Source organism: Oncorhynchus masou, chromosome 22 (genome assembly GCF_036934945.1).
Source record: "Oncorhynchus masou masou isolate Uvic2021 chromosome 22, UVic_Omas_1.1, whole genome shotgun sequence".
Classification (NCBI taxonomy): domain Eukaryota; kingdom Metazoa; phylum Chordata; class Actinopteri; order Salmoniformes; family Salmonidae; genus Oncorhynchus; species Oncorhynchus masou.
The window spans coordinates 14,928,774-14,955,994 of record NC_088233.1 but is presented as its reverse complement, the minus strand read 5'-3'; the positions used below and the strand labels follow the sequence as shown (position 1 = coordinate 14,955,994).

The following is a 27,221-nucleotide window of genomic DNA, read 5'->3' as shown; positions in this document are numbered from 1 at the left end:
CGCTGGGACCACCAGATTAGGGTGGCCGCGGCCACGCGGTGTGGAGCGTTTGTATGGTCTGTGCAGAGAGGAGAGAACAGGGATAGATAGACACATAGTTAACAGGGTACAGAAGAGGCTACGCTAATGCAAAGGAGATTGGAATGACAAGTGGACTACACGTCTCGAATGTTCAGAAAGTTAAGCTTACGTAGCAAGAATCTTATTGACTAAAATGATTGAAATGAAACAGTACTGCTGGAGTAGGCTAGCTGGTAGTGGCTGCGATGTTGACACTACACTAATCAAGTCGTTCCGTCGAGTGTAATAGTTTCTACAGTGCTGCTATTCGGGGGCTAGCTGGCTAGCTAGCAAGGTTGATTGCGTTCCGTTACTTAAAAGAACGACAATAGCTGGCTGGCTAACCTAGAAAATCGCTCTAGGCTACACAATTGTCTTAGATACAAAGACGGCTATGTATCTAGCTAGCTACGATCAAACAAAACAAACCGTTGTACTGTAATAGTTACTACGGTGCTGCTATTCAAACAGTAGAAGAACGACAATAGCTGGCCAGCTAACCTAGAAAGCTAACCTAGAAAATCGCTCTAGACTACACAATTGTCTTAGATACAAAGACGGCTATGTAGCTGGCTAGCTACGATCAAACAAATCAAACCGTTGTACTGTAATGAAGTGAAATGAAAATGTGATACTACCTGTGGAACGACGCGGAATGTTGACCGGGTAGTTGGAGTTCAATTCGGTAGAGGTTGGCTAGCTGTTGGCTAGCTAGCTAGCAGCATTTCCTACGTTAAGGACGACAAATAGCTGGCTAGCTAACCTCGGTAAATTAAGATAATCACTCTAAGTCTACACACTCTAAACTGCACAATTATCTTGGATACGAAGACAACTATGTAGCTAGCTGACACTACGCTAATCCTGTCTGCCTCCCTTTCTATCTGTCTTGACCTGGAATGCTTTTCCAACAGTCTTGAAGGAGTTCCCACATATGCTGAGCACTTGTTGGCTGCTTTTCCTTCACTCTGCGGTCCAACTCATCCCAAACCATCTCATTTGAGTTGAGGTCGGGTGATTGTGGAGGCCAGGTCATCCATGCTTCTACATCTGCATTGCTTGCTGTTTGGGGTTTTACTCTAGGTTTCTGTACAGTACTTTATGACATTGCCTGATGTAAATAGGGCTTTATAAATAAATGTGATTGATGCATTACTCTCCTTCTTGGTCAAATTGCCCTTACACAGCCTGGAGGTGGGTTTTGGGTCATTGTCCCGTTGAAAAACAAATGATAGTGCCACTAAGCGCAAACCAACAGGGATGGCATATCGTTGCCGAATGCTATGGTAGCCATGCTGGTTAAGTGTGCCTTGAATTCTAAATAAATCACAGACTGTGTCACCAGCAAAGCACCAGCACACCACCTCATCCATGCTTCACAGTGGGAACCACACATGCGGAGATCCTCCGTTCACCTACTCTGCATCTCACAAAGACGGCGGTTGGAACCAAAAATCGCACATTTGGGCTCATCAGACCAAAGGACAGATTTCCACCGGTCTAATTTCCATTGCTCATGTTTCTTGGCCTAAGCAAGTCTCTTCTTCTTATTGGTGTACTTTAGTATTGGTTTATTTGCAGCAATTCGACCATGAAGGCCCGATTCATGCAGTCTCCTCTGAACAGTTGATGTTGGGATATGTCTGTTACTTGAACTCTGAAGCATTTATTTGGTCTGCAATCTGAGGTGCAGTTAACTCTATTGAACTTATCCTCTGCAGCAGAGGTAACTCTGGGTCTTCCTTTCCTGTGGTGGTCCTCAGGAGAGACAGTTTCATCATAGAACTTGATGGTGTTTGCGACTGCACTTGAAGAAACTTAAACATTTCTTGAAATTTTCCAGATTGATTGACTTTCATGTCTTAAAGTAATGATGGACGGTTGTTTCTCTTTGCTTATTTGAGCTGTTCTTGACAGAATATGGACTTGGTATTTTACCATATAGGGCTATCTTCTGTTTCTCACCCCTACCTTTTCACAACTCAACTGACTGGCTCAAACACATTAAGAAGTAAAGAAATTCCACATTAACTTTTAACAAGGCAGTACTGTTAATTGAAATGCATTGCAGGTGACTACCTCATGAAGCTGGTTGAGAGAATGCCAAGAGTGTGTGTAACCAGTGTGAAATGGCTCACTAGTTAGCGTGGTGTGCGCTAATAGCATTTCAATCGGTGGCGTCACTTGCTCTGAGACCTTGACGTAGTTGTCTCCCATGCTCTGCAAGGGCCGTGGCTTTTGTTGGGGCGAGGAGAGGGACAGAAGCAACAATGTTACATGTACAAAGCTGTCATCAAAGCAAAGGCTGGCTACTTTGAAGAATCTAAAAGGTTACTCACAGGGTTCTGAGTTCCGTCAGCTCTAGGAAAGTGTCTGCTGGAACCTTGTGGATATGGTTTTGATGGAGGTGACTAAATACAACAACACACATCACAAATGTCCCCTGGATTGTATTTATGGCTGGGTTGAGGACTAACAATAATGGTAACGAAACCACTCACATTTTCTGGATCTTTCTGCAGCCACTGAAGCTGGGAAGATGCTGGATCCGGTTATGGGAGAGATCCCTGCAGGTACAGTGTTCATTATTGTTTATTTAAAATGATGTTTAGGATAACACAACATCTCATTTCTAAGATACTGAACCAAGAGATATTATAGTATCAAGAGATATTTGGTCAATCAGTATAGGGACTTACAGCTGTATCAGGTTGGGTAACTGGTCACAGAGGGTACCTGGCAGTGATGAGATGTGTGTACCTGTGACAGCTCTGAATAGACAGAGAATTTGGTCATAAAAAGGACAGACTCAAACCATGTTTACATCCACAGTTTTTATGCGAGTAAAGTCATATTGACATTTTTTATATCACAAGAGCTGTGATGTAAACAGGACATTTTGGTGTAATTTTATAAATGTCTACAGATCATTTCTTCGTTCGACATGGTGAGATCTTTTTGTGTCTGTAAAATGAATTATGTGGGAAATGCCGGTGGACACGACTTTATGTGCAAATTTGTATATAATAGCCATCACATCAAAGTAAATTTGGAGTCAGAAGTGTGGGCCTCCCACTACAACTCGGGAAACCATGCAGTTTATTAGGCTAAAGATTAAATAAGTTAGGATGAACTTGCACAGTGAAGAGCTTGACGCTCCTTTCCAATAACTGATGATGGTTTTATCAATTTTTTATTTATTGTTTTACTATTTTCAGTTTTTGTTATCGGGGTCTTATTCTGGTGACATGATGATCGAAGCTTGACTACAATTTATCCATAATAATTTCTTCATGTAGACTAGCCAACCCGCACTGTATCTGCGAGCTGTTAGCACACGTGCCAAGACCAGAGTTGGCACATTTGCTATTTAACGCAACAGTTTTTGTGAGAAATGGAAATACGTTGAACTTTTTTTCTTTTTTTTGGTACATTAAAACTAAAAGGGATACTTTGGGATTTTGGCAAGGAGGCCCTTTGTCTGCTTCCCAAGAGTCAGATGAACTCATGGATACCATTTTTATGTCTCTGTGTCCAGTATGAAAGAAGTTAGAGGTGGTTTTGTAAGTCAATGCTAACTAGCATTAGCACAATTAATGGAGTCTATTGGTATCTGCTAATATGCTAGTTAACAAGTTCCTTCAAACTGCATGCAAAGACAAAAATGGTATCCACAAGTTCATCTGATCTTGGGGAAGTAGGTAAAGGGCCTCATTGCCAAAATCCAGAAGTGAAAAAAGTGCATTAAGTGTGCATTACTTCATAACGCACTGGTTTTTATCCACAACAAGTCCATTTGGTGGAAACTGCACATTTTTTCTTTTATGTGGATTCTGGAATATTCGCATGAAAATCTGTCTGCAATTGGATGGAAAACTAGCTAATGTGCTGAATCTGATTCATGAGAGCTGGGGTGTATTTAGGGACTTTTGAGGACTGAGACTTACAGGGTTTCCAAACTGTTTGTGCCAGTGAGGTCTGGAAACTCTGTGATATCTGTGGCTCCGTTGAGTGATCTATACAATAACAAAAAAGACAGACAAAAATTTGAAAATCACACTTGCTTAGCTTTCTTCAATTTTCATCTACTTCTTCTCAAATGAGGTAGGACAGAATGAAGAGGGATAATGGAGACTTACAGCATCCGTAGCGCTGGTAAATGCTGGAAAGCTGATTTGCCTACAAACTGGATGGGATTGTTGTAGAAGTATCTGTTAGAGAGGAAATAGAGCGCGGTTGTCCGCGGGATCAAAATTACCTCACTCATCGAGTCATTGCAGGGTAGCCTAGTGGGTAGCCTAGTGGTTAGAGCATTGGACTAGTAACCGGAAGGTTGCAAGTTCAAAACACAGAGCTGACAAGGTACAAATCTGTCGTTCTGCCCCTGAACAGGCAGTTAACCCACTGTTCCTAGGCCGTCATTGAGAATAAGAATTTGTTCTTAACTGACTTGCCTGGTTAAATAAAGGGTAAATAAAAATAAATAAATTGTGAATCGATCATAATGATTGATTACTTATTCACGATCAACTTCACATCAGGACGTTGACGCAAGAGCACCTACATTGTGTCGAGGGACGGGTTTCCCACGAAGGCTTCCTCTGGGACAGATCTGATGTTGTTGCTATGGAAACTCCTTGGGGGCAAATATTTCAGATTTAAGATAACTGAAAATGTGATTTGTGCTATAAGTGGCAGCACTGGAGTGTAATGAGTTTCACTCACAGCTCTTTGAGGTTAGGGAGGGCTCTGATGGCCGTGGGAAACATGGCAAGGTCGTTGTAGTTCAAATCTCTGAGGGTCGGGGAAAAAAAGGAACACATGAATTATTACAGTTGTCTGCACTGATACAGTAACTTCCCTTACTCTACTTTCCTGTCAAGAATTCATGGCTGCAGTGAAGTACAGAAAGGTTCCAGACCCTCTATTTCTGTCCAGAGTTTATACCACTCATATTAGAGCCTCTTTCTCACATGAGGCTGCTTCCTGTTTGTCCAAACTAGATGCCTAGGAACCTATAGGTCTATGCTAAGAACTGTCAGGTCTGGATTGGCTCCCAGGTCGGAGGGTGAGGAGGATTTACAGTAGTTACAACCTGCCTGCTCCTTCGTGGGCAGGGGACTATTGTACTGCTAAACATGATTTACACACATCAAGTACAGGGGGGTTTCCTGGAACCATGTGAGGAACCATGTGAGGAACCATGTGAGGACATGAAGTGTCTTCAGAAGGTATTCATACCTCTTGACTTATTCCACATTTTGTTGTCTTACAGCCTGAATTAAAAATTAATGAAATAGATGTTTTATCTTTTTAATACCCCATAATGACACAGGGAAAACATATTTTTTGACATTTTTGCAAATGTATTGGAAATTAAATATCTCATTTATATAAGTATTCACACCGCTGAGTCAATACTTTGTAGAAGCAACTTTGGCAGCGATTACAGCTGTGACTCTTTCTGGGTAAGTCTCTAAGAGCTTTAAACACCTGGATTGTGCAACATTTGCCCATTATTCTTTTAGAAATTCTACAAGCTCTGTCAAATTGATTGTTGATCATTGCAAGGCAACCATTTTCAGGTCTTGTCATAGATTTTCAAGTAGATTTAAATCAAAACTAACTCTGCCACTCAGGAACATTCACTGTCTTCTTGGTAAGCAACTCCAGTGTAGATTTGGCCTTGTGTTTTAGGCTATTGTCCTGTTGAAAGGTGAATTCATCTCCCAGTGTCTGGTGGAAAGCAGACTGAAGCAAGTTTTCTCGAGGACAATGATCACCAACCAGTCGACCACAGGGCATTCCTAGTCGATCACCAAATATGTTGAAAAGCCAACGATAAAGGCATAAAGGCTTGCGCTCCTTTTGTGTGTGTGGCGAACAGTGTTCCCATTTTGTTTGTCTGAAAAGATGCCTACCCGGCAGACCGGGAGGTCTGTGGCTAAATCGAGTACGCCTACTGCACTGGCCAATTGGATAGCTCAAATCACCATGCCTACAGCGTCCACGACCCCAGCTACATCAAAGTTTGATACTGGTCTACTTGAGATTTCATAACTTTAAAAACCATTACCGACCAGAGAGACTGTCAAATAATACAGCCGAGTGCTTCTGTTTTTAAGAGTCAGTTGATGTCTAAGTATTTATTCAGCACTGCCAACACTCTTTTTATTCAACACTATTTATTACAAAACATAAATCGCGCTTCACACTAGTTACACTCGCGCTGAAGGTGCAATGAATGAGTAGCCAAGTGTATCAGTTAATTGTATTATTATTAGCAGCTTGTTGTGTCTATTTTAATATCTAGGAATCTTTAACTTTCTCTGGTCATAGGAGAACAACATGAACCCCTCTCTCTGGTCAGTCTCACCAGAGGAAAGGAAGGAGAGAGCAGGGACCGTGATGGGCAGACCCTCTGCTGCTCTCTCCCTACCTCCGCTGAGAGTAATGCCGTGTTCGAAACAACTGGGGACTTGGAAATCTCCGACTTCAGTGCGTTCATGACAACTGGGAACGCCTACTTTCTCTACCTGAACATCACTGACGTCATGACTTGATCTCGTTCAGAGTTCCCAGCTGTCATAAAAGCACCATGACCATTAGATGCAGGTACCATCAGTTCAGTAAAATAAAAAAGCAAATGATTTCAACATACAGTGGGGCAAAAAAAGTATTTAGTCAGCCACCAATTGTGCAAGTTCTCCCACTTAAAAAGATGAGAGAGGCCTATCATTTGGTACACTTCAACTAAAACAGACAAAATGAGAAAAAAAATCCAGAAAATCACGTTGTAGGATTTTTTTATGAATTTATTTGCAAATTATGTTGGAAAATAAGTATTTGGTCACCTACAAACAAGCAAGATTTCTGGCTCTCACAGACCTGTAACTTCTTCTTTAAGAGGCTCCTCTGTCCTCCACTCGTTACCTGTATTAATGGCACCTGTTTGAACTTGTTATCAGTATAAAAGACACCTGTCCACAACCTCAAACTGTCACACTCCAAACTCCACTATGGCCAAGACCAAAGAGCTGTCAAAGGACACCTGAAACAAAATTGTAGACCTGCACCAGGCTGGGAAGACTGAATCTGCAATAGGTAAGCAGCTTGGTTTGAAGAAATCAACTGTGGGAGCAATTATTAGGAAATGGAAGACATACAAGACCACTGATAATCTCCCTCGATCTGGGGCTTCACGCAAGATCTCACCCCGTGGGGTCAAAATGATCACAAGAACGGTGAGCAAAAATCCCAGAACCACACGGGGGGACCTAGTGAATGACCTGCAGAGAGCTGGGACCAAAGTTACAAAGCCTACCATCAGTAACACACTATGCCGCCATGGACTCAAATCCTGCAGTGCCAGACGTGTCCCCCTGCTTAAGCCAGTACATGTCCAGGCCCGTCTGAAGTTTGCTAGAGAGCATTTGGATGATCCAGAAGAAGATTGGGAGAATGTCATATGGTCAGATGAAACCAAAATAAACCTTTTGGTAAAAACTCAACTCTTCGTGTTGTGACGACAAAGAATGCTGAGTTGCATCCAAAGAACACCATACCTACTGTGAATTATGGGGGTGGATACATCATGCTTTGGGGCTGTTTTTCTGCAAAGGGACCAGGACGACTGATCCGTGTAAAGGAAAGAATGAATGGGGCCATGTATCGTGAGATTTTGAGTGAAAACCTCCTTCCATCAGCAAGGGCATTGAAGATGAAATGTGGCTGGGTCTTTCAGCATGACAATGATCCCAAACACACCGCCCGGGCAACGAAGGAGTGGCTTCGTAAGAAGCATTTCAAGGTCCTGGAGTGGCCTAGCCAGTCTCCAGATCTCAACCCCATAGAAAATCTTTGGAGGGAGTTGAAAGTCCGTGTTGCCCAGCAACAGCCCCAAAACATCATTGATCTAGAGGAAATCTGCATGGAGGAATGGGCCAAAATACCAGCAACAGTGTGTGAAAACCTTGTGAAGACTTACAGAAAACGTTTGACCTCTGTCATTGCCAACAAAGGGTATATAACAAAGTATTGAGATAAACTTTTGTTATTGACCAAATACTTATTTTCCACCATAATTTGCAAATAAATTCATTAAAAATCCTACAAAGTGATTTTCTGGATTTTTTTTCCTCATTTTGTCTGTCATAGTTGAAGTGTACCTATGATGAAAATTATAGCCCTCATCTTTTTAAGTAGGAGAACTTGCACAATTGGTTGCTGACTAAATACTTTTTTTGCCCCACTGTATGCTCAGCTCTGCCTTACTAGTGCTACACCAACTGATTTAAAACAAATCAAAGCTCCAGTTTTGAAATATAATAATGGTCTGAGAAGAAGAATGTTGTCAGTTCAGGCATATAGCCAATATACTCTGATAAAGTATCAGGCTTACTGCACAAACCACATTCCTACAAAACTGTTATATTAGGTTAATGTTACATTTCTCAGCCAAGCATGATGAAGAAACGGGAGCTATTTCGCCTACAAAAATAATATTTTGGGAAAAAAGGAACATTTGCTATCTAACTTGGATTCTCCTGAGTGAAAGCATCTGAAGTTCTTCAAAGGTAAATGATTTAATTTGGTTGCTATTCTTATTTTTGTGAAAATGTTGCCTGCTGCCAGCAGAGCATAGCATTATGCCATGATAAACTTACACAAATGCTTGTCTAGCGTTGGCTGTAACGCATATTTTGAAAATCTGAGATGACAGTGTTGTTAACAAAAGGCTAAGCCTGTGTTTGAATATATTTATTTCATTTCATTTGCGATTTTCATGAATAGGAAAAGTTTCTAGGGGTATTTATGTCCGCTGCGTTATGCTAATGCGTTTGAGGCTAAGATTACGCTCCCGGATACGGGATTGCTCATTGCAAGAGGTTTTAAGTGACTTTTTAAGCACATTTTTACTCCTGAACTTATTTAGGCTTGTCATAACAAAGGGGATGAATGCTTATTGACGCAAGACATTTCAGCTTTTTATTTTTTGTAATGTAAATGTAATGTAAATGTAAAATGTAATGTTATTTTTAATTCATTTGTCAAAATGTAAATGTAAACCATTTTAAATGCATGCTGTAACACAACAAAATGTTGAAAAAGTCTAGGGGTGTGAATACTTTCTGAAGGCACTGGGGGAGACAAAAATAACTACAAACAAAATATTGCAACAGAATAGCAGTCTGGGGCTCTTGTACTGTACATTACAGTCGTTATAGAGTCGGTGGTACAGTATTTACTTCAGTTGACTCATACAGGGCTCATCTCATGTGTGCACAGACCAACAGTGGTTCTGTGTTATAAGGCTACAATAATGGGCCAATCTAGCAATATTTCAGACCCCCCCCCCCCGTTTGTAAATACAGTAGTCAGTACTGTAAATATAGTGCAAATACATATCATGTTTTAAATGTTTGTATTTTTGATAGCAGTAACTTGTGAACTACTGCTGTATCTTCCAACATGTCTCTGTTTTCTCTGGTCAGTAGTATAATGGGGGTTGTTAGTATAAAGTACTGGTAGCCTGCATGTTGTTTGGCTATTACCCTACTAACACTCAGGAAACATGTGCTGCTTGATTCAGGGTAATTGGTAGAGTGCTGCATCATGCGGCCACACACTGAGGTGCAACAAATCGTTGAGTGATCGTTTGAACTACAGTGGTGGCCGTCTTGTAAAAAAGGCAAATTCAGAGTTCTGTTCTGGCATGCAAATCCATAGCCTGGGTACCTGAGTGTCTAGCCTGGGTACCCGAGTGTCTAGCCTGGGTACCCGAGTGTCTAGCCTGGGTACCCGAGTGTCTAGCCTGGGTACCCGAGTGTCTAGCCTGGGTACCCGAGTGTCTAGCCTGGGTACCTCCGTGTCTAGCCTGGGTACCCGAGTGTCTAGCCTGGGTACCCGAGTGTCTAGCCTGGGTACCCGAGTGTCTAGCCTGGGTACCTCCGTGTCTAGCCTGGGTACTTCCGTGTCTAGCCTGGGTACCTCCGTGTCTAGCCTGGGTACCTCCGTGTCTAGCCTGGGTACCTCCGTGTCTAGCCTGGGTACCTCAGTGTCTAGCCTGGGTACCTCAGTGTCTAGCCTGGGTACCTCAGTGTCTAGCCTGGGTACCTCAGTGTCTATGTGTTTAACAACAAAACGTTGGCTGAAGCAAAGAGAGACTGGCACCCAGACTTGCAAAAACATATGATGGTGTGTCATCTTGAATCAAATAATGAATTAGTAGGTTATTAGTTCATTAGCTTTTTATAATCTAATGTCTCAGTAAATACCTGGTAATTTCTGTACCCGTAAAAAATTGTGTCAATCAAGTCATAAGGTGATGAAGGTACATTTGAGGTAGAGGTGAACTCACAGAGTCTCCAGGCTGAGAAGCCCATCAAAACACCTATCACCCAACGACTGGATTTGGTTGTTATGGAGATGCCTAGGAAGAGACGCATGGCAAGATATCAAAAGAGTGTGAAAATCCAATAACGCCCTGCAGGGTTCTACACATTGGTAGAAAGGAAGTAGGTATGTGTAGGAGCAAAAGAGAGAGAAGGTAGAAAACAAAGGACATTGAAAGACGGAGAGAGCAAGGCTGGCCCTTAAACAACAAAAACAAATGATATAACAACCAACCGTTGGTCAATCCAAGCATGCTACTCACAGGACCACCAGACTGGTGAGATTGGCGAAAGCGTGGTCTCGGATGTGGGTGATGCTGTTGAGGGCCAGGGTCACTGCCTGCAGGGTTGGCAGGATGGCCAGTGCATGAACGGGCACCTCCGTTAGGGTATTATCATCCAGCCACAGGTGGCGTAAGGACGCCAGTCCCCTAAAGGAACTCTCAGGAACACTGGCAATTTGGTTGGCATCCAACCGCCTGACAGAGAGGAAGAGTGTTGTAGACAGTGTTCCATACATTCAGATTTTCCTTGAAAATACAGTAATCAATTACATTCAAAGTGCATTTTTAAGAATTCTCAAGTTATTTCTTTGGAGTGGACATGTTTATTCATTAACATTTATATGTTCATTTAGATTAATTTCACAAACAAATTCATGCACCATCTACTTCTTCTATAAATACATGCTTTTACATGGCGCATGCATGTCCAGTACATTAATGTAAAACATTTATATTGAAAGGTAGAAAATAAAGTTGTTTGGAAAACACAAAATAAATGTAGACCTTGTGCTTTAATTAATTTCTCATATTAAACAGCATCTCCAAGCTGCTTTTTATTCCAGAGAGACATCCTCGATCAGGGAGGTCTGTGCATTCTTTGGGTGCATGGTAGTAATTTCTGGTGTTGACATTCGCTGTAGGGACTGAGCTGTCTGACAAAGGGACCTGGCACCACCACAAGCAGACAGCTTACTTGAGGTCATCCTTTGTCTGTCTGTCTAACGTGTGAACTTCAGATTGGTATGTCTAAACATGGATAGCTATTTACTCAAGCCAGAGCGTTCAAACACGAGCCTGATTGAGATGTGGAGGACAGAGGATCAGGTAAACATGTTTAGGGATGCCTCAGGGCTCAGTGTAACAACAGTTCATTTAGTAAGAGGATAATGACGGAGTGAGTTTCGTGTGTGTGTGGGGCGGCAGGTAGCCTGGTTAAGAGCATTAGGCCAGTGACCGAAAGGTCGGTGGTTCGAATTCCCGAGCCAACTAGAGCCAATTCCCGAGCCAACTAGGTGAAAAATGAGTGTGTGACCTTGAGTGAGACACTTAACCCTAGTCCCCCTGGATAAGTGTATCTGCTAAAATGTGTGGTGGCTATAATCCATTAGACTTTTCATGGTTCTATATAATTTAGATTATAACATATTAAAGATACTGAACTTTCAATATTAAGTGTAACTGAAGGTCGGTGTGTATGTCTGTGGCAGAGAGAAAACATTCCCACATTACCAACATTGTGCCATGTTTACAAATGACATGGACAATTACATTTGTGGCTCTCTAAGTGGCCTTAACCACAAATTTTTCCTTGAATGTTGCATTGTGTTTTCTGTCTCTGGAGAATAATACTTCTAACCAGTGAGAGCATAAACCAAACATATGAAATAAACCTGAAAATTCAGCTTAGCGTCAAAAAAGGTCCATCTATCATCAGTGACTGTCAAAATTCCTAAATACAAGGAGCCCCTTTTTTCAGATGGAATGACACAAAATAAGCTATTGGCAAAGGCTAAGACTGTGGACAGATGTACCAAGACTATAGAGTTGAGGACAATTTTAAGTCGTCAACTGGGTGGGACATCCTATGGGTTAAGGAACGATCACATAATCCCATCCAGGTCACCAGGAGAGATCAGCCAATGAATTATACTCATGAGGAAACATTCCAGAACGGCAGGTGGTAAAAAACGTCTTTATACCTGTTCAAACACACTCTGTGGCAGTGTGGACCCTTTCAGTTTGTTTACCAACTCATAGAAGTAGTAGAAGAAAATGGACTACTTAGAAATGGAGATGGCCTCAATGGTGCTGCCCGTGCTCTCACAGACAATGATGCGATGTCTATCCAATGTCTATGGTAAAGAGTCAATATGGAGGCATTTCTCTCCTCCTCTCCTTCCTCTATTCCCTGCTCAGCTCCTTCTCGAACTGCGCTGCAGAGGGGCTATATTCAGGTGGACATCATACAGAGAAAACTAACTGGGTCTTGAATTAGCTAGTGTCATCTTGTGCATGTGTTCAGTTGTTCAGATATACTCACAGAGACTGTAGGTTCCTCAGGTTCTCAAGAGCCTTGCTGGGAACCTGCTTTAGGTGATTGTTCTGTAGCATTCTGTTCAGAAAGACAGAAGGTATTAATTCACAAAGATGCAGGTTTTTAGGAATTGATCATGTTTGTGTGAGCTAGTAAAATATGACTTACAGTACTTTGAGATTGAAGAGGCCAGAGAAAGCCCCTTCAGGGATGTCTGTTAGGTCATTTCCTGCTAGTCGTCTGCAGGGTGAGAAGCAGACGAAAGATACACATGATGATATGGGTGTGGGAAATACAAGTGCACACATACTCATACACACTGTACTACATTACAGATTATTATTTGTTAACAACTGAACTTCCACTGATTCACCCGGCACCAGTTTATTTCATTAATAAGCCAACCAGTAACCTGAGCCTGTTGTTGCTGAATTTCAATTTCCTGACTCCCTTTCAACAGCTCCAATAGAAAGCTGTTTCATACATGGGCAAGTAAAGAGAATGGAGTCTAATGTTAACATCATTACTGCTTCTGAATCCCGGTCCATTCTGATAGCACATCTATCGAGCCGCATTGATCCGTCTGTTTTGTGTTTGTCTCTTACCCCATATTTACTGTCTGGTTCAAACTACATGTAGACTAGAGAGGGGGTTTCCAGCAGTGAGCAAACACTAACTCTGGGTTCTTTACTTGGGGATTTATTACAGACAATTTGGGGACCAGTGTAATACTCTTCAGCAGTCAGCATCAGACCAGAGAACCCTAATCTCCAGGAAGGACAAAGCTTAATGTAACGGCGTTCTTCGTTTGTTGAATGAGAGTCGGACCGAAATGCAGCGTGTTGGTTACTCGTGTTTTTTAATGAAACAAATGAATCGCGGTACATGAAATAACTGATATAAATAAATAACAACAAAACGTGAAACCTAATTACAGCCTATTTTTTTTTTTTTTTATAAAAAATAATTTATTATCTTCAATACCATTCATTCTTTACAACTCAATTTACATACTCAAATAATGGTATTTTCATTAAACTAAACATAAACCCCAAACAAAACCTCAGGGGAGCATCTTCCCTCCCCGTCACCCTACAAAATACCTTTCCTATCTCCCCGTCCCTAATCTATCCTCTTACAAATCTAAATGACACACAGCCCTAAACCCCCCTTCCACCTCTCCCGAGCAGCATGCTGCCCCCACTTCCTCTCCTCCCTCTTAATTCTCCCCCTCAAATCTCCTTCCACCCTCCTCACTATCCCTTCCACCCCCAATCTCTCCCTGTCTTCAACATGTTCTGCCTTGCTTCCCACAGCCCCCGTTTAAAGAGACTCATGAGAAGCCAGAGCAGAAACCTGTCCCTATCCGAGCAGAAACCTGTCCCTATCCGTCCCTCTCGCTCTCCCTACACCCCTCTCTAACCTGGCCCACGTCAATACAAAATCCCCCTTTACCAAACCTAACAACACCCGTGCCCTAGCCCATACTACTCCGGCAAAGGCACAGTCCCAAAAGATATGGCGCACAGTCTCCTCCCTGCCACAAGAGGATCTTGGACAGGTGGGGGATTGCACCAAACTATACCGGTACAAGATGGAACGTACCGGCAAACACTTATGAAGGCTCAACCAATTCAGGTCCTTGAGCCTGTTGTCCAGACCCCGCGCCTGCACTCCCTCCCAGACCACTTCCGAGATGCCCACTACAGGCGCCGGACTCCCTGCCTTTCTGACCTCCTCGTACAGGTGCCTATGATCTAAACCTACTCGGGCAACTTCAACCTCAGGGTGCGCACACAGCCACTTGGCCGCATGACCAAAGTGCCACGGCAGCTGTTCTGCCCGAGGACCCGTGTTAGACCACACCATTATGCTTCTCGCCTGATACGAGAAAAACACCCGCAGGAGGTAACCGGACGGGTGTATCACTGGCTGAGCAAGCTCCGTTAACAAGAAAGAAACAAAAATTGTGTCCAGCTTGAGGGGGAAATGTGGTACCCCCCTACCTCCCTCCCCGATGGGACAGATCATGCGTGCCCTGGTGACCCACTCGCACCTGCCACTCCACAAAAACTGAAACACAAGCCTCACTAGAGGCCTCCTCAGACAAGCCGGCAATGGGTAGATGTATGCCAAATACAAAAGAGACGGCAACACATCCACCTTTAGGACCAGGACTTTGCCCATAAAAGACAAATACCTAGCTTTCCACATTGCTAGCTTCCTCCGTACCACTGCGATACGCATGTTCCAGTTTAGTGTCGCTGAGCCGGAGGTCTCAAAAAGGACCCCGAGAATCCTCAGGGCCCCCTCACAGAGAGATAACCCCCCAGGCACATCCGTTCTACCGCGCCATCTTCCGAAAAACTTGACGGAAGACTTTGCATGGTTCAGAACTGCTCCCGACGCTCGGGTGAAATCCCCAAAGATGGCAAGGGACCTTGTCAGGCACGAGTCCTTGCACAACAGCAAGGAAGTGTCGTCGGCGTACTGCGTCAACTTAACACGCAGCCCACCACTTCCAGGGATCAGCAAACCTTCCACCCCTGTGTCTGCCCTAATGGCAGCCCCCAGAGGCTCCATGTACAGAACAAAGAGGAGAGCCGAGAGTGGGCACCCCTGCCTGACCCCAGACGAGAGGTCAAAAACGTCACCCAAGTGACTATTTACACTAACTCGGCACCCAGCTCTGACATATAATGTACGAATCCATCCTATAAACTTCTCCCCAAATCCTAATCGACCTAACACTCTGAATAAAAAGGATCTATTCACGCGATCGAAGGCTTTCGCCTGATCTAGCGCTGCTACCATAAAAGGCAGTCCTCTATCTTCAACCCAAGCGATGGAGTCCCTGATTAACTGTAGGTTCCATCTAGTAGAGCGGCCCTTTACCCCGCACGTCTGATCCTCATGAACGACGTAGGGAAGGGCTGTGCGCAACCGGTCTGCTAAAACCTTTGCAAGTAGCTTGTAATCTACACACAGCATGGTCAACGGCCGCCAGTTGCAAAGGTCTGTTACTTCCCCCTTCTTATATAAAAGTGACAGCACACCAACAGCCAATGATCCCCCCGGGACCCCCGTCTCAAGGATGGCCTTCAAGACTTCGAGGACCACTGGTCCAAGTATACCCCAAAACTTAAGATAAAACTCAGCCGGCAGCCCATCCATCCCAGGCACCTTCCCTTTTCCCATCCTCCTAAGAGCGCTCTCAACCTCTTCTAGTGAGATCTGGGCCTCCATCACTTCTCTAATGTCCTCCGGCAACCGCCTGGACAAGTGTTCTAAAAACACATTTCCCTGCTCTACATCTATTTCCCTTTCCTTAAATAAACCTTGGAAATGATCAGTTGTCACCCTGACCATATCCTCTGGTTCTCTAACTATACTACCATTTTCTTCCCTAACACCATGCATTACCTTCCTACTCTGTCTTTCCCTAACCAACTTAAAGAACATAGCAGAACAAGTCTCATTATGTTCTAGAAAGCCACTATGCGCACGCTCCAGGAAAGCTCGAGCCTTCCGCTCCTGCAACTCCCTGATCTGCGCCTTTAGGGTTGCGGATCTCTCCCAGTCAAACGACCCGCCGAGGTTGCCTGCCTCGTATTCGAGTTCAATTAACCTTTGGATACGATCCACCTCCCTCCTCTCCTCCCTTTTTTCCCTCTTGCAATACCCTATTATAAAAGCCCTAATCCTCACCTTAATTAATTCCCACCACTCTAACACCCCCTCGCACGTGGACCGGAGGCCCTCAAGCCTCCAAAAGAAACCATAAAACCCGTCAACAAAAGCCTGCTCCTCCAGCACATCCCGATCTAGCTTCCAGTACCCCCTACCAAAGAGGCAGACTGGCGACCCCACCTGCAGGAGCACCCCGTCGTGATCCGAAAAGAAAACAGGCAACAGCCGCCCAGACAACTTACCCAAAGACCTGGGTACAAAAATATAGTCGAGCCTCCGCTCAACCCCCCTGGAGTTGCGCCATGTAGGACCGTCCATTTTCGGAGTAGTGTGCAGACCACCATCTACCAGACCATGGCAAGCCATTAGCCTGGCAATGGCGCCTGCACTGCTATCCCCCCTCTTCCTAAATCTGTATTAAAATCCCCCCCTATCGCTAATTTCCTATTTGTGACACACAGGGGCGTCAGACAGTCCACCATCTCCCTCCTGTCTGCCACCACCTGTGGCCCATACACCACCACTAATCTACATTTACAATCCCTTATCGTGACATCCACCCCTATAACCCTCCCCTGCATTACCACAAAAGAATCCTCCACTTTTACCTCCCTGTGCCCACACAAAATCCCTACCCCCGATGAGTGCTCCCCTTCAACACTCCAAACCGACTCCCCCTTGTCCCACTCCCTCTTAAACCTACTAACATCCCCTCCATCCCTCAGGTGAACCTCCTGTAAAAAACAAAAATCAAACCCCACACCCTCCAAATAACTAAAAACCTCCCTCCTCTTAAAAAAATCCCTTAAACCCCTTACATTTAAACTAACAAAAGTAAAATTAGACTCCATGAAAAAATAAAAACATGTAATACACTCAAATTCTAAACCCAGACAGAAAAAAAAAAACAGGAGACTCACCCGATGCTCCCCTGCTCCATATCTACCGGTGAGAACACCATCCGTAATCCCGACATCCCCCCTCTTCCTCCATCACACCTTCCCAGGATGCAGGAATAGTGTTTGGCTCCAGGGTGCCCTGCACCCTGGGTCTACCCCCACAATCCTCCCCCTCCCCAGTGTTGCAGCTGGTTTGGAAAAAAATTGAGGAGGCCCCAAACAAAAAACTCCCCACCTCCTCCTGTACCCAGTCCTGAGTCTTGTTAGGTGTGTCCCCACCCAACAGAAGTTAAGGGCCTGGGGAAACCAGCAGCAACCCAGAGGTTTCTCCCACCCCCATCACTCTCTTGGCCATCCCCTCTCCCTCACTGTCGGCCAATCGCACCCTCCTCTTCATTCTCTTCTTTGGTGATGGCGGCAGTGGAGAGATACCACCCCCCCCGCCAGCTCCTCCACCATACCCCTCATCTCTTCCACCAGGGCACTTTCCCCCCAGTCCACTTGCTCTTCCACCGTCTCCTTCTCCACCACTCCTCCCTCGCTTTCTTCTCTCTCATGCTCCTCCACTCGGTTGCCTTCTTCCGCCGCTTTTCCTGGTTCTCCTACTCCCGTGCCTTCCGTTTCCTTCTCTCTTCCATCCGCCGCTTCTTGCTCCTCTTCCTTCCTTGTGGCCTTCCCCTCTGGACCTGTACTCTGGTCATGAGGCGTGCTTCCTTCCCCTCCTCTTCTTCCCCCATCCACCGCTCCTGCTCCCTCCCCCCAGCCGCAGACGCATATGACCTCTGACGGGCCGGGCACCCCCGCCACAGGTGTGCTGACGAGCCACACCCATGGCACGTCTTAGGCTTGTCACAATCCCTCGCCTCGTGATCCTCAGATGCACAAAATCTGCATTTTCTTGTACTGCAAGAGGCGAATATGTGACCGTAGGCCATACAGCGCCTGCAAAATGGGGGCTGACGTACATAAAACAACGTCTCCCTGTCAGCCCCTAGGGAGAACATAGCAGGAGGATGGAGGTAGCCACCATGTCCCTTTGGGTCCTCTCTGAGGAGGGCCTGGAAGCCTCTCCTCCCATTCCAAAACCCAAGGGAGTCTTTGAGGTGCCTTGCTGAGGAGACGTTATCCATGTATCTCCCCAGAAAAGCCCTCACCTCTTCGTCCTTAACGTAAGGGTTGTAAATGTTGACAGTTACAACCCTAAAGTTATTCTTCGCCAGGCTTGTTATTTCGTAGTGGCACATCGGCCTCTCACCTCCCACTGCTCTTGCCCTTCTCAGGATATCATCGTGTTTTTCCTCTGTATATGGTGCCATGTCGTATGCTCCTTCCAACGAGTTGCCTTGGAAACAAAACACGTCCTTCACCGTCAGCTTTAGAATCCCCATCAATATTATCCATCCAAAAGATTCCCGTCCTAAAGGCTCCAACTCCTTTTCCTTCCAAGCAAACCGAATCGTGTTAGCCAGCCCAATCCCAGGGACCGACCGTGTTGATGTATTTAGCACCATCTCCGCAAGGAGAATGGCGCTCGTTCTCTTCTCTTCCAAAACAAGTAAAAAGAAAAACCAAAGTGACCGAGCCTATCTGGTGAAACTACACAGAGACAGGAACAATCACCCACGAAATACAAAGTGAAACCCAGGCTACCTAAATACGGTTCCCAATCAGAGACAACGAGAATCACCTGACTCTGATTGAGAACCGCCTCAGGCAGCCAAACCTATACTAAACACACCCCTAATCAACCACAATCCCAATGCCTACAAAAACCCCAATACAACAACACAATAACATAAACCCATGTCACACCCTGGCTTGACCAACTAATTATCTAAAACACAAAATACTAAGACCAAGGCGTGACACTTAAACTCTCAAACTCCTACTAAAGAGGGGTGCCATCTGTCCTAGACTAATACTCACAGCTCTTGGAGGAAGTGTAGGTTGGAGAGGGCTCTGTTGGGCAGCAGGGTGAGGTTGTTCATACTCAGATCACTGATGGAGGAACACAGAACAGTAACAGTTTGTTACACAGTAGCAGTGTGTTAGCATGACATGGGTGTGTTAGTGCCACAACTGGGCTCTCCAGCTGTCCATTCCACACATAGTAAAAGCTATCATACTTCCTGACTGATATGGGGGGAGACATACAGAAAACATTAGGACACCCCACCATATACTGTACATAATTCTCAAAACCCTTATTGATGAAGGATTCTTAATCTGAAATTCAACACCACTTTTGAGATGTGTAATTCAAAAATATATATATTTGATACAGTGCATTCGGAAAGTATTCAAAAACCTTCACTTTTTCCACATTCTGTTACGTTACAGACGTATTCTAAAATTGATTTTTTTTAAAAACATTATCATCAATCTACACACAATACCCCATAATGACAAACCGAAAACAGGTTGAGAAATTTTAGCAAGTGAATAAAAACTAAAAAAACATCCTGTTTCCATTGAGCATCCTTGAGATGTTTTTACAACTTGATTGGAGTCTATCTGTTATAAATTCAATTGACTGGACATGATTTGGAAAGGAACATACCTGTCTATGTAAGTTACCACATTTCACCAAGCCATGAGGTCGAAGGAATTGTCTGTAGAGCTCCGAGACAGGATTGTGTCGAACCACAGATCTGGGGAATGGTACCAAAACAATTCTGCAGCATTGAAGGTCCCCAAGAACACAGTGGCCTCCATCATTCTTTAATGGAAGGAGTTTGTATCCACCAAGACTCTTCATAGAGCTGGCCGCCCGGCCAAACTGAGCAATCGGGGGAGAAGGGTAATGGTCAGGGACGGGACCAAGAACCCGATGACAGAGCTCCAGAGTTCCTCTGTGGAGATGGGAGAACCATCCAGAAGGACAACCATCTCTGCAGCACTCCACCAATTAGGCATTTTTGTTAGAATGACCAGATGGAAGCCACTCTTCAGTTAAAGGCACATGACAGCCCACTTGGAGTTCGTGAAAAGGCACCTAAAGGACTCTCAGACCATGAGAAACAAGATTCTCTGGTCTGATGAAACCAAGATTGAACTCTTTTGCCTGAATGCCAAGCTTCACGTCTGGAGGAAACCAGGCACCGCTCATCAACTTTCCATTACCATCCCTACGGTGAAGCATGATAGTGGCACCATCATGCTGTGGGGATATTTTTCAGAGGCAGGGACTGGGAGACTAGTCAGGATCGAGGGAAAGATGGCATGCAGATCGGTAGAAATTGTAAGATAAATTGTAATTCCATATGAGAAAGGTTGCCAACTCCTCATGTAGCCTATTACTGTCAACTTCAGGAGAGTAATGGCAGAATCTGTGAAAGCCAGCGTCGGTGGTAGGAGAGTAGTTGGGTCAAGTTCCGTTCTTTTTCTTCTGGTTTTCTAGATCTCTAGTGCCCTCTTGGGGCATTTGTCTTACTTCATCAAACCCTAAGCTTTAAGCATCAGACAAGCTCAATGCATATAGTTGATTTTATTAAAACACATAGGGTGTGTCTATATATGGTAAAATTCATGTCTAAACATTTCGGCCAATCGACTGGTAAAAAGAACAGACAACTTTTGGTCGACCAAGATTTTTTTTTAGTCGGGGCTAGCCCTAGGCTGAGTACTTTGTTTTGGGTCCCTTTGGCTGTCAGGCCTTGCAGCCTTGGGACCTTGATCAGTGACCCTGACCTCTAAAGACAATTTGCACAGTGTACTCTCATGTATTTCATGGAATAATTTGGTCAATATCTGGTATGAATTGGTCATAAAATGTGATATTTCCATGGCGTATTTAAGGAACGAGCTCTAAAAATTGGGACCACTTAGGAAAATAGTAGATACTGCAGATGAATGTCAGCAGAAAGAAAGTTCTCTGTTCAATTCCTTGTATTATAATGTGTTGTAATAAAACACTGCAACACCAGTGGAGTGGTCTTTGGAAGTTACAGTCCAGCAGGCATATACTATCTCTAAAGATTTGGACATGGGGATGAGGGCTGACAGTGTCTGTGTAAAGATTTAAGGAGGGATTTGTCCCCCTTTTCTAGATAAAGGATGGACGATGTTGATGAGGCGCTGATTCTGTGTGGAGTCCTTAACATTTCACAAGTAAGACCCTCTGACATTAGCAAGGGTGTCATGATACAAAGCATGCTACTACAGTACCACCGTGTCCCTGTTAACCCCTTCCTCCCTAGACAGTTGTAATGTTTTAGACTTCTCAAATCGAGAACCTAACTTGTAGAACTACAATGTATCTCTTTTCAAGCTTTTTCAAATAGTCGCAAGTCTAAAACACATAAACCCAGAATGTTCTTTAAATGTACTATCATGCATGCTCACATTCAAAAAACAGAAAGCTAACATAATGAGCCAGTACCCCAGTACACTTATGGTCTGGGACCAGAGGGGATGGATCGATTTAGATAGGCTGTCACAGATAGAGATAATCTGTCTGCTTTGGGCACTGCCGTACATGTAATGTTGTACTGTGCGATGTTAAGAAGCCAAGGTATCTGTCAAAAATGTACATCATACACCAAGAATCTATACAGGTCTGAACTGAAAGAACGTAATTCTTCAATCTTAAACTTGATGGCATAACATTTGTATAAATTGAACTACTGTACATCAAAATGGTTGGATGTGCACTGGAGGAACATTGCATTAGTGCTGCTAAGGGTAAAATGTGAGAAGCAGGCAACATGACTGACCAAATCATTCTGTTCGCAGGCTTTTAGTGGTGACAGAGGCATGTGGCGGATGATGTCTTTTCCTTTTTGCTCTCTCTCACTCCCATTTTCTCTCTCTCTTTCTTTCCTCTCTATTTTTCTCTCCCCCTCTTTCTTTCTCTCTCTTCTCTCTCCACATAGTTCCCTCTGGTCCCTAACAAAGACCCCCTTTTCCTTCAACTTTCAGTTAACCATCTGCTATGTTGTATGTATGTCAGGAATCCATAGCATTTCCTATGAAAATCCCCCAGTTCCTGCATGGCTGTCTCCAGCAGGGAATGGGTTAATGAGCTGTCCTTTTTCATCCCTTTATTATAGACAAGCACAGTATGTATGAAGCAGCACGTACAGATCAGCATGTGTGTATTTACACACACACACACACACCAGTGGCGACCCGTAATATATATATAAACTTATCAAAAAAAGAAACATCCCTTTTTCAGGTGATGGTCGGATTTGCTTTTATCGTCGAAGGAATGAGCGTTACACCGAGGCCTGTACTCTGGAGCGGGATCGATTTGGAGGTGAAGGGTCCGTCATGGTCTGTGGCGGTGTGTCACAGCATCATCGGACTGAGCTTGTTGTTATTGCAGGCAATCTCAATGCTGTGCGTTACAGGGAAGGCATCCTCCTCCCTCATGCAATACCCTTCCTGCAGGCTCATCCTGACATGAACCTCCCACATGACAATGCCACCAGTCATTCTGCTCATTCTGTGCGTGATTTCCTGCAAGACAGGAATGTCAGTGTTCTGCCATGGCCAGCAAAGGGCCCGGATCTCAATCCCATTGAGCACGTCTGGGACCTATTTGATCGGAGGGTGAGGGCTAGGGCCATTCCCCCCAGAATTGTCCCGGAACTTGCAGGTGCCTTGGTGGAATAGTGGGGTAACATCTCACAGCAAGAACCGGCAAATCTGGTGCAGTCTATGAGGAGGAGATGCAATGCAGTACTTAATACATCTGGTGGTCACACCAGATACTGACTGTTACTTTTGGTTTAGAATAGAGGTCGACCGATTATGATTTTTCAACGCCGATACCGATACCGATTATTGGAGGACCAATAAAAGCCTTAGAGCCTCCAAGTCTCAGAACAAGTGACGTTTGAAAAGCTATTAGCGCGCACCCCGCTAACTAGCTAGCCATTTCACATCGGCTACACCAGCCTAATCTTGGGAGTTGATAGGCTTGAAGTCATAAACAGCGCAATGATTGAAGCATTGCGAAGAGCTGCTGTCAAACGCACGAAAGTGCTGTTTGAATGATTGCTTACGAGCCTGCTGGTGCATACCACTGCTCAGTCAGACTGTTCTATCAAATCATAGACTTAATTATAACATAATAACACACAGAAATACGAGCCTTAGGTCATTAATATGGTCGAATCTGGAAACTATCATCTCGAAAACAAGACGTTTATTCTTTCAGTGAAATACGGAACCATTCCGTATTTTATCGAACGGGTGGCATCCATAAGTCTAAATATTCCTGTTACATTGCACAACCTTCAATGTTATGTCATAATTACGTAAAATTCTGGCAAATTAGGCCGCCCAAACTGTTGCATATACACTGACTCTGCGTGCAATGAACGCAAGAGAAGTGACGCAATTTCACCTGATTAATATTACCTGCTAACCTGGATTTCTTTTAGCTAAATATGCAGGTTTAAAAATATATACTTCTGTGTATTGATTTTAAGAAAGGCATTGATGTTTATGGTTAGGTACACATTGGAGCAACGACAGTCCTTTTTTGCGAATACGCACCGCATCGATTATATGCAACGCAGGACACGCTAGATAAACTAGTAATATCATCAACCATGTGTAGTTAACTAGTGATTATGATTGATTGATTGATTGTTTTTTATAAGATAAGTTTAATGCTAGCTAGCAACTTACCTTGGCTTACTGCATTCGTGTAACAGGCAGGCTCCTCGTGGAGTGTAATGTAATCAGTTGGTTAGAGCGTTGGACTAGTTAACTGTAAGGTTGCAAGATTGAATCCCCGAGCTGACAAGGTAAAAATCTGTCATTCTGCCCCTGAACAAGGCAGTTAACCCACCGTTCCTAGGCTGTCATTGAAAGTAAGAATGTGTTCTTAACTGACTTTCCTAGTTACATAAAGATTAAATAAAGGTGTAAAAATAAAATATATATTTTTTTTATCGGCTAAATCGGTGTCCAAAAATACCGATTTCCAATTATTATGAAAACTTGAAATTAATCAGGCATTCCGATTATTCGGTCAACCTCTAATCTGTCCCTCTCCTTGTTCGGGCGGCGTTCGGAGGTCGGCGTCACCAGCCTTCTAGACATTGCTGATCCACTTTTCATTTTCCATTTGTTTTGTCTTTGTCTTATACACCTGGTTTCAATCCCCCAATTACTTGTTCATTATTTAACCCTCTGTTCCCCCATGCTTGTTTGTGAGTAATTGTTTTTTGCATTGCGGTCCGTATTTGTGGCCTTGTATTTATACGACGTGTATTGTGATATATTTTAGTAAAATTGCTTTCATTACTCATGTCTGCTGTCCTGCGCCTGACTCATCTCACCAGCTACACACAGACACTTTACACATGGCCCAAAATGCAGGTGTTTCATCCTAGCTCAGTGCATCTGTGGTGGTGGGGCGAGACAGCAAAAAATAGGAGCATTGCGCCGTGATTGGTTCAGTGTTCTGTCATTCATGGGGACACTATGTCATTGCGAAGTTTATGTCCTTAGTAAGGGTAGACATCCAAAATTTCAGCCCTTTGGGTCCTGCCATAGAGTTAGATTACAAGTGCTCTTCCAATAAGGCTCAAAATCATTGGTCACAGATGAAATTACATCAGATCACGTCATATGTACAGTAGCTTTGATTGGACTGTCAACATCTTACTTTCAAAGTCTTAGCTAGCAATCATTATCATGAATCAAGTCGACAATCTACTGGCAAATCCTTTTTAATCCTTGTCATATGAAGAGAAATAATGAAGAGAAATTATAGATAAAATGTATAGGTGCTCATCGGCCATTGGACATAAAGATTACACAACTATTTGGAAATTGCAAATTCAACAATGAGTTGTTTGGAAGGAATCAGTGGCTAACTGCAAGCAGTGCAAAGCAACCAGTAGCCTGCTTTTCATTGTCTGCTTATATGCCCCCTTTTTTATCCAATGGTTCTGATTTGGTGTACAGAGAAAATACTGTAAGATCAGGCCATGTTCTGCATTCTGTCCCTGTACATCTCAAAAGTGCTGAACACATAGTTATATCGTCGCTCGCTCATTAAAGTCTTAATCGAAATTACGGAATGCCTCTTATCCGCTCATCATTACCTTATGCCATATTTTGTACATCTCAAATGTCAGTAGAAACCACATTTGTTTAAGTAAGTTAGCCATATCAGCAGTTTTTTTAAGGCAATAAACAAGGCTGAATAATTGTTTAGCTGCCGGACAAGGCTCCGCTGATAGGCAGCTGTAGTCGTGGTAAGGATTCACTTCATTGTGCTGGAAAGAAAGCTCTGCTGGGACAGCTTTATGTAGGCCCTAACAGTTTGTGGGCATCTTCATTATAGTTCAATTAATGTATTGTTTAGTGTTGTGTAGTGTCTTTGCTGGCATGCATCTAAAAAAAAAACCCACCAAAAATGACATGCTAAAATCGCCACTGACACACACACACACACACAAACATCAACAATGAAAAGTATGTCGTGAATGTTCTGATATTTGGATGTCATGTCTGTGACCTGGCTCAGAAAGAGGTCAGTCCTTTGGTCTTTCAACTCTTGTCAAGAACCATTACAGTAATCCTACTCAAGGCTGGCACTGATAGGGTCAGAGTGTCCTCACAGTAGAACTCTGCAGACATCTGAGAGAACCTGCAGGGTTGCTTGTTTTAGCGTTGGTATTTAGTGTTTTATCCCCTGCTGAAAAGACAGGTGCAAACGTGTATGGAGAGCATCCATAATACAGTAAATGTTACACTCAACAGTTGCCAGCACACGAACAAGTTATGAATATAATGTAAACTTACAGGTAGGAAGTAAATACGCTCAATTTTGACGGCAACTCCGCGAGACCGAGGTCCACACAGTCCACGCGCAGAAGCATGCCGTCGTCTTCACAATTACAAAGCGACGGGCAGTCCGCGTCGGTGTCAAGAACCACGGTCCGTTCTGTGCCCGCGCAGTCCGCCACTCCAAGCAGAAACGTGAGCATAATAATTGCAAGAAAACACATAATAACCATACACAGAAATGTTTTTCAGATAACACTTTGCAGTTGTTTGACTAGTGTTGGACTTGTCCCCTCTTGGTTTCTTTGCAATGGCTTGCCTGGCTAGAGTAAAGCAACATTCATGGCACCGCGCATCATGACAAAGTCAACAATAATAGACAGATGTGGACAAAAGGCGGAGTAGGGAGGAGGAGCCCACATGTATTGTTATTACCATACAGTATTAATACCATGTGTCAGTGTGGGCTACTGTAGACTTCTGTAGATTGCTACCATCTCGTGGTGTATTAAAATACCCCACTCTTATTGCAGGCCTTCTTTCTCAAAGAATTGTAGAGCCTGATGGAAGCAGAGCTGCCTGGAGGTGAGTCTGAGATTGCACTCTACATCCTCTTCAACACCAAGGTTACTTTCGAAATGTAATACGTTACAGTTACTAATCCATCAAACTCATTTGGTTGGAGATAGGAACAATAATTTCGCTACACCCACAATAACATCTGCTAAATATGTGGATATGACCAATACATTTTGATTTGGTGTGTCATCATAATGGTCTGACTTGAGGTCAGACTCGCTCCGGTGGAACAGACCTGAACGTGGCCTTTATTCAGTGCTGAATTGAATGTCATTGAAAAAAAACTGAAAGGTTTCATAATGCATTTTTTTTCTTCTCGCAAACATGCTTTCTGAATTTAAAGTAGGCTAGAAGTAATCACCTTGTTTTTCAAAAGTATCTGTAATCGGATAACAATATTTTAGCTGATAATGTAACTGATTATACTTAACTTTTGTTTTAATAATCCGATTGAAGTGCCTTCAGAAAGTATTCACACCCCTTGACTTTTCATACATTTTGTTGCATTACAGACAGAATTTTAAAT

At 43.7% G+C, this 27,221-nt stretch overlaps 1 pseudogene; it reads right to left on the bottom strand.

Annotated features, from left to right (window-relative positions):
* The window catches only part of LOC135509057 (leucine-rich repeat-containing G-protein coupled receptor 5-like), a 37,302-nt pseudogene extending 10,858 nt beyond the window's left edge, over window positions 1-26,444 (bottom strand).
* Window positions 26,445-27,221: the final 777 nt, after the last annotated feature.